This window comes from Apis mellifera, linkage group LG6 (genome assembly GCF_003254395.2).
Source record: "Apis mellifera strain DH4 linkage group LG6, Amel_HAv3.1, whole genome shotgun sequence".
Lineage (NCBI taxonomy): Eukaryota > Metazoa > Arthropoda > Insecta > Hymenoptera > Apidae > Apis > Apis mellifera.
Window position 1 is genome coordinate 16,374,800 of NC_037643.1, and position 9,401 is coordinate 16,384,200.

At 31.9% G+C, this 9,401-nt stretch overlaps 1 long non-coding RNA gene across 1 annotated transcript; it reads left to right on the plus strand.

Moving 5' to 3' along the window:
- The first annotated feature begins 252 nt into the window (after window positions 1–252).
- LOC100577398 lies at window positions 253–3,241 on the plus strand. The gene is made up of 5 exons (XR_120596.4): window positions 253–887; window positions 1,184–1,533; window positions 1,745–2,108; window positions 2,191–2,351; window positions 2,544–3,241. It is a non-coding gene; the product is annotated as an uncharacterized LOC100577398 (long non-coding RNA).
- Window positions 3,242–9,401: the final 6,160 nt, after the last annotated feature.

A 9,401-nucleotide genomic window follows, 5' to 3' on the forward strand; every position in this document is an offset into this window, starting at 1 on the left:
CTATTAGAGAATTAAACTATTATTTATTATTCATTATCAAAATATTAATATTATATATTCATTATATTTTTTCGATAAAAAAAATGTTTCGATATTCATCGTTAAGAATTTCTTATTACATGTGATACATTCTGTAATTATTTTTTTAATAAAAAATTTTTGTTTAAAATTTTATTTATTATCGAAAAAATTAATTCTATTTTTGTTTTTTTTTCAAAAATGAATTAATAAGAAAAAGAGCTTCTCTCTCATATACGTATGATCTCGACAACCTTTTGAACATTAATCTCTTTACATCCCGATCTAAGTATGAAACAAGCAAATTGTATGCGCGAACCACGTCCTTTCGAATAAAAGCGACAAAAGGGTGTCGGCTAAGCGGTCAGCCTAGCTACACATACTGGTTAATGTGTAGACATTTGGTGTTCACGGCTGTATCAGAGCAAAGAATGAATATTCAACGGTAAACAGCGGGCAGCAGCGGTTTGCAAAGGGTTGTACGCGGAGATAGAGAAGGGATAGGAGGCAAGGTGGTTCCTGGTTTGGCCAGCAGGGGAGATCTGCCGTGACTTGTGCAGATATAAACGTGGCCACGGTTCAGAGGGGCGTTGTTTACGATATTACATCTGTAATACCCGGTCAAGTGGGCAGCGTCCACCGGTGTTCCGTAATCTCTTCCGTGCCAGGACTTCGTTCCTAGCCAGATACAGCACGTCGAGCTACGGTAATAGTGGTGGCCTCGTAAGTGCATCGAGGATAGTACACCGTGGTTTAATACTTTCTCAAGTATCTGCTGCAATGTACGCTGCCTATGCGACGTAACGTTGGGGCATTATATTTTCAGCGTTATCAGAAAGAGGAGAATAAAAGATAAGACGAGAATTTAGGTTTGTTTGATCAAAATATCGGTATTCACGAGAATGGACGATTTGATCTTTTAGAAATTAATAGAATGATACGTAAGATAATTTTGATGAGAATCGTAAAGTTTTTTTTTTTATTATCAATTAAAGATTTATTGAATATATGATTTTGGTAATAATTTTCATATATATATAAAAAATATTTAGTGAAAACTTGAAATAAATTCTAGTGTAATCTTAAAATTACCGAACATAACCATAATCAAAATTACTAGATTCGATTTCTCTTATAACTGACAATTTACTGTTAATTAATACAGCGATTTCATCGATACCAACTGTCCGCCTCAGAAGTTGGTAGCCGAAGGACAAACATCGGTGTAGCTAGGGAGAACGATGTTTTGATTCTGGCTGTTATAGGGAAGACATATATCACTGGTCCACCCTATTGCTATAGATGCTAGTAGTTAGGGTAGCGATGTTGGGCCCGAATGGACATGCAGCGATTTATTGCTACGTTCGATATATATGATTATTTAAATCTTTTTCAACTATCATGGCTTCCTGCACATAAATTTATCTATTCTTATACGTTTCAAATAATGCTATTTATCATTTGACGAATAATATAGGTCAATTGTCATTTGTCGATCAATTAAAAAAATTTGAGGTGAATATCTGAGAAAAATTTTAAACTTATTTTAAAGATTATTCGAAAAACAATATATTTTTGAAACATAAATATATATTATGAAAATCAATTGTGATGCAAATGTTTAAAAATTTGACCTATTACTTGTTTTCAATTTCTATTTTTATTAATGAAAAATTAATTTATTTTTACTTTATATATTGTTTTCACTATAATTTCCATTTCATAGGACAAAATTTACTTTGACGTGTAAATTCCTCGCATGAAAAGCAGAAAGGCGTGTAAACGTGGACACGAAGCGATCTTGGATGTTGGCTGGGAAGTCCAGTAACACGTTTCCGTTATGGAGATTGGTTCTGCTGACGGAATACAAAGCACGCGGTTGCACGGGATATAGTAATGGCGAAACTAAGGACACGATCTCGAACCGCGTATATCTCGAACAGATCCGTCTCGAGTTTATTGAGATTGACACTTGCCTTTAACCTTCGCATGTTATTTAAAGACTTTCACAAGATCTTTAAATTGAAGTTTCACCTTTTGTTATTTGGTTTCGATTCTTTCGATTATTGAGCGAATTTGTATTCTTTGAGGTTATGTACAAATTTAAAAATTTCAACTTTATTTATTCATGAATTTTTTATTCAATTAATAATTGTTTTAATTATCTTTCAGATTCTTTTTTATAAGCTTATAAATTAATAATGAAAATATATTAAAATATAAAGGAATAAAGGAAAAATTACACGAGATACAGTCTTCTTTTCACGATGTCTCGAATTCAACTAACGAATACTTTTTACAATTGATTTTCACTCTTAACGCAATGTCTATTGGTAAGAAATAATTTTCAAAAATAATTTTCATTCGTCAATATAATTTTTTGATCATTTTATCGAATATATTCAATTCTTTAACATATGATTACTTTTCCATCTCATTTTATTTTATATGTATATTTTTTAAAAAATTGTAACAACGTCTTTCACTAATTCAACAAAAAATTAAATCTGTGATATTGTAAATAGGGTATGAGTTGCATTTCTCTATCTGTCCAAGATTAAAGAGATGTGTGAGAAGGAATTACGATGCAGAAGAGATCCGCGACGAATTCACGGCGAATACAAAAGGGGATCGATGGATCGTCTAAGGCCGTGTCTGACAGGAAAGTCGAAATCTGTCGGTGGCAGAAATATTCGAAGCGCATGGCGTATTTCACGCCTAATTTCTCGCGAATTCCGCGCTGAATATTCTTCGTTCTCGATCTCATGCGGGCCACGTGCCATTCATCTCATAGCCGGCTGAATCTTTGAATCGCGGTTTCAGTCACTTTAATCTTTTTTTTTTCTTTTCTCATTTTTCATCTTGTTTTTATCTTAAGTTTTTTTTTACTAGATTATAGATTTATTTTCTTCAAAATTTTCATTATTTATTATACTTGATACTTAGATACAAGAAGAAAGGAATTGTCAATGCCAATTATTATTTTCTATATATTTTCTATATTTATAAAACATATTTAGAAAAATAAGAATTCGTTTCATTTTTCAGTTTTAAAAATGACAACAATAAAATTTACATCTGTAAAAAAAGAATGTAGAATCTGTTTTACTTAATCTAATGATTTTGTACAATTATCTTTGTCATTTGGTGAAAAAAGGAAGTATATCATGTATATCAAATTGTGATATTATTTTAAATAATGTTTAATGTATGTAGTCAAAATGTATGTAGTTATATATGTATATATATGTATATATATATATATATATATATGTATATAGTTACATTTAATACACAATGAAAAGAAAATGTATGATAACAATTTTGAAAATAATTTATTTTGAATAATGTAATGTTAAACATGTCTGATCTATTTATATCAATTACTTAATATGCACACAATGAAAGATAAAAAATTGCAATATCTATCTATCATCAAGCTTTGAAAATTATTTTAAAGATTTTTAATAATTTTCATATCAAAGATCTGTTTATATTAACTTCAATTAATATGTACACAATAAAAAAGAAAAAATTGTATCATAAATGCTACAAACATTGAAAAATTATTTGAAAATATTATTTTCAATATTATTTTCATACATATAAATATGTTCAAAATTTATTTATATTAGATGCATTTAATATACATACAATGAAAAAAAATATAATCACATATGTAACAAACATTAAGAAAATGATGTAATATTTAAACAATATGATACATGTTCAAAATTTATTAATAAAATTTATCATATATGCTACAAACTGACAAAATTATTTTGAAAAACATCAATACCATTATATCATTTAATATTATAAAAAATTAATAATAAAACTCTAATAAAATTATTTAAAAAAATCAAAGATCCATTACTTATGCCAATTTCGCTCGATATCCATGCAATGAAGAGAAAAAAAGTTTAACGAAACTTATTTCAAGATATTGTATCTCAAATGATACAACTCCTAAGATCCCGATTATATTAGCATGAAAAAATATTTAGCGACGAGTATCGTTCGATTAACATTCGGCTTGTGGATATTTCGGTCAGGACGCGCGTTGTACTTGGTGTCGTCGGTTCACCCCATATTTCTTTCAAACCCCTACCATCCTTACACACGTACGCACACCAGCCCAGAAATTCATTAGGGGTATCAGATATTTCTGGTGGGTGGTTCGCGCCGGAATAAATCATACGCGCGGCGGGCCACGGAACCGTTTTGCTTCTTTCGGCGCATGCGCGATCTATCCGTTTTATCTGCTCTATCCGAAAGAAGGGTGAAAGATGAGTAAATGGACAAAGTAGAGGGACGAGTGAGAGAGAGTGAGAGTGAGTGAGTGTGAGAAAGGAGATAGAAACGCAAAGAGGTACGTAACCGGACTATAAGAAATGAAAATAAAAAAAGAAAGAAAAAAGAGAAGAACGCTTAATAGAGTAGAAGGAGGCAAAGTGGTATAATATTGAAAAAGAAATAATGAAAGATGGAAGAAATTATCTTGAAACAGGTTAAATAATTGGAATAAAGAAAAGAGGCAAAAAGTATAAAAATAATGAATAAAAAGGAGGGAAAAGGAATCGATTAAAAGTGAGGTTAAGAAACATAGGAGAAGGAAAATAAATTGAAAATGGTAAGTGATATTGAAAAAAAGACAAGTAATGAAAGAATCATCTTGAAAACAGACTAAATATTTGGACTATGTGGAGGAATAAAAAAAAATAGGCAATGAATGCAAAGTAATATAATATTGAAGAATATGAATGAAAAGTAAAAGAAATCTTAAAAAAAAAAGACAAGGAAAAAAGGAATAAAATAAAGATACAAAGAAATGTAAAAAAATTGAAAAAAAAACGGAAGAAATGAACAAAACCTTGAAGATGGATGAATAAAGTGAATAGATGAAGAAACGAATCGATCAAAATTAGAAAGTTCGAGGACTAGAAATAAAAAAAGATTATTGTAGATGTGCATCTAAGATACAAATTAGCGAAGCAACGTTGAAAAAATAAAATACCAAAAGAACCGTAAGAAATAGATCGAAATGAAGGGAAGACGAACTACTACCGATATCGGAAGAGAAACAGAAAGGAAGAAGAGGCGAACGAATCTTTGGAAAGCGTTTACGTGCGAGTGTATAAGAAGAAAGAAGGCTAAACGTTTGAACGTGATCCGAGCTTAAACCATTCCTCCGGACACGGAGGAAATCTCGTTACCAACTCGACCGACCACCTCCCACCATCCCTACCCGTCTATCCATAGAATATATGCTTTATACACAGAGGAAGCATGGTCGAGATCTAAGAACCTCCACTCTCTCTCCCTCTCTCTCTCTCTTTCTCTCTCTCTCTCTTTCTCCCTCTCCTTTTCTTCATCGGCTCAATCTTACCGGCATTCGTGATCGTTCGAGCGTGGCCAGCGTCTTACCGTGCCTCCATCCGAATAGATTGAAATTAATTTCGGTATTGCGATTGAAAACGATGACCGATACCGGCGGATGGACGGATATCTCTCCCCTTTAAAGGCGAGAGAATTATCGTATTTCGAACGATTGGACGGATCTCTCTCTGTGGGATGGGGAATTTTCTTCTTCGAGGATTGTCAAAGTGACAGGAGACGAGTTCGTGGGGATTTCGTTTTCGAAATATTTGTTGCGCGAGGATGTTGGAATCTCTTTGATTGAAAGTTTCGAAAAGCTTGGAAATATTTTTAAAAAAAGAATGAATAACATTTTTTTAATAAAAAAAAAAGTTTCTGAAGAAATTTTTTCGAATTCTGAAATTGGAAAAAAAAATTATGATTTTAAGGGTGAATGATACGATAAAAATAGGGATGAAAGAAATCTGGAAATTTTCGAGATTCTTTCTTTGAAAGAGACTTGAATACCTTCTTTGCTTTACAAAGAAGACGTAAATTTAATATTTTGAATGTGGATAAACCTAATGATAAAAATAGAGATGGAAATAAGAAATTCTGAGAAAGCTTCGAATCTTTTCTAAATTTTCGAAAAATTCATATTCTTCGAATTTCAAATTTCTTTTTGATAAATCTTTTCGATTGAAACACACCGTATAAATCTACGTATAAATCTACATATAAAAAATTTTCAAAGTTTTTCTAAAAGAATTTCGTTTATATAAACGAAAGGAATGATTGAAAACGAATGAAATATATATATATATATATATATATATATATATATATAAAAAGATTGGTTGATTAAAGCGATAAGAGTTGGACGTTAAACAGGAAAGGGGAGAAAGTTTGAGAGAACGTATATATAGGAGCCGCGAATTATTCGTACATTACCGAATTCAAATTAATTTCACGCGGCGCGCCGTAAATCAAAGCTCGCAGCTCTATAACGGGTGGGCTCTAAATCACAGCGCGGTAATTGCACCACAGCGCAGTATACGTAGCGGAACTAGCTAACGGACCACGGTATTGAACGGTTTCTTCCGTTGAAAAGAGATTAAAGACCCGATCTTTTTCCCTTCCTCGCGTGCCAATATATATATATAAAAGTGACGGACCGAATAAATATCAGGAGCGACGAGATTATAAGAGCGTTTATTGTTATACGTGTATATGAGTATATATATACATATATATATATAAAAGTGACGGACCGAATAAATATCAGGAGTGGATGAGATTATAAGAGCGTTTATTATTGTACGTGACAAGTGAAGTAAACATCGAAGAATTTAAATGATATATGTGTTTGCACGGAAACAATGTAAATTCAAAGAGTTTAAAATAGAGTTTTATATAGAACGAACGAAGTAAATAGTGAAAAATTTAATATACCGAAATAAAAATAATTTCTATTTTAACGAAGAATGAGTAAATCCCTGGATAAAAATCAATATTGTATTAGAGAGAAAAAGAAAATGAGAGTGAATCAACTTGTTAACTTGTTAACACTACGTGAGTCAAGCTCTCTGTTCAAGAAAATTTAATTTTATATTAATATGATTAAAAAAATTTTTGGAATGGAAAAAGCATACCAAAATTTCCTAATCGGATATTTTTCTTCAAATCTCTCGGATTAATTTTCGATAGAAGATTAAATCTTTCCTACGTATCGCGAGATCTAAAATGAAATATTTCGAGTCATAAATATATAGAAACAAAGGAAACAGGCGTTTTTCAATTCTCTTCAACGCGGTGAAACGCGGTGTATTCCACGTTTTTACGGAACAAACGACGCGAGAAGGTCGGTTAACGAGGAGGAAGGTGAGATTTCGCGCGAAAGCACGTCAACTCGATATATATTGGAGCGAAGCCGGGTCAGTTTTAAAGGAAAAAGGTAGAGAAAGGGCGGGAAAAGGCGAAGGCGCAAAGGGCCGTCTTTCAACAAGGCTAATTTTTTCGCGCGACCCCTCTCTGTATCAAGATCACGTATGCCATTCGCCTCTGGGCACGATTCTGGTGAAAATTCATGCATCGCATTTCTATATTCGCTTCTTATCCTTTCTTCCATTGACGAAAGGAAGAGCGATCTTTTTTGCTCGAAAAATTATTTATCGAAATTATTCGATTACATCTCTTTGCATTCATCGTGTTGTCAATCTTACTTTCAAGTTAAATTTAATGAGATTGATAAATGCATTTTTAATTTTTCGATTTTCCTAATAGATATAATTTAGAATTGTGTCTATCGATATGTTATTGATATTATCGACATATCGTTAAAGATGAGTACATAGAATTAAGTTAGGTTAGAATATAAAGTAGATTTTTAATCGATGTGTTACTAACATAATGACTATCGATATCGATATATTGTTAATAAAGATGAGTATATAAAGTTAAGTTAGATTAAAATATACTCAAAATAGTGATTTTCGATTATTAATAGATTACTAATATAAAGAGTTAGATTATATTACTAATATATAGAGTTAGATTAAAATAGACGTAACCTAGAATTATGATTGATTATCGATATGATTATCGATATGTTGTGTACAATTTATATTTATATATCGATAATAAATTATAGATACATTTCTTAAATAGAAAATTACATATATATATATAAAGTAATTATTATTAAAAAAACATAGAAACCTTATCCTTAATTGCACGAAAAATAACGTAAGCTTACTACCATATCGATATCATCGATATCTTCGAACGATATTTTCGAACGTATCGAAAACAAAACATCATCGACCCACAAATATTTCTTAACAACATCTCGAATAACAAAACTATATCAACCACGCGTATTTTGTATCAATAACTTTGCACAATTACAATCTTTATTCTAATCTAAGTTAACCTAACCTAACCTCTCAACATCGGATTTATCGAATTCGCAATTTCTCGTCTAATTACCAACTTGGCGTAATCTCGTCCCCTCTGTCGACGATAACGTGGACTCCTAAACATCCCCTTTTTAGGAAACGGAATCCAACAGTCGATGCAGTCGTCACTCGGTCACGCAGGATTGCCCGAGACTCAATGACGACTGACGAGGTTTGCCAGGAGGACGGCGACGAAGATGGACGTAGGCTGGAAGGAGAATTCTTATTAAAGGGGACGAAGAGCAGTATAAAGAGAGAGAAAAAGAGAGCAGAAAAGGAAGATAAAGAAAAAGGGAGGTGGGAAGGGAGGAGAGTGTGGCTAGTGATTGGATTACAGTCAGGGAGTCCCCGTGGACTCGGCAAATGACCGGGACAAATTGCCCCTCGCCTTCGGGAATACTTATATATCTGGAGCGATCGAGTGTTCGCGTGTCCTCTCAGGTCCTGTTGCCTTGCTCCTGTGCACACCCAGTCTGTACATTTGTACAGTGGTTACGAATGGCAGAGTTTCTTTGCAAAAGTTGGAAAAATATCCCTGCGATGGATAAGATGTTTCGAGTTTGAATTTAATATTTTATTTTTATTTTCCAGAGAGTTTGAATTTAAGAACGTGCGTTCGTATTTTTAGGTTATGTTTCCTGATACAACATTAACCTTGTGAGAATAAGTCTTTCGATGCGATTGTGAGAAATATTTTTAAAATTTTATTTTGAAACTTTTAATTTTCAAGAACGATGAAAGATTATTCCAAGTGCAATGTATCCATTTGTCAGGAATATCGATTCTTAAGAAGAATTTCTGAAAAAGTTAAAATAACTTGTCAATTCCAATGTAATATTCACTTGATTAAAAATAATCTCAAAAGCAATTCTAAAGAATATTTTTTTAATTTTAATTCTCAAAAAATTTTAAAAAAATCAAAAACAATTTTCGAAAATTTTAATTGCAATTCACTTGTTCAAAAATACTTGAAAATTTTATTTCTAAATCTGTTCGATATCCTTATGTATTTCTGTTTCTAAAAAGGTTAATACTTTATAAATCACTCTCAAAGCAGTGTTCATTTAT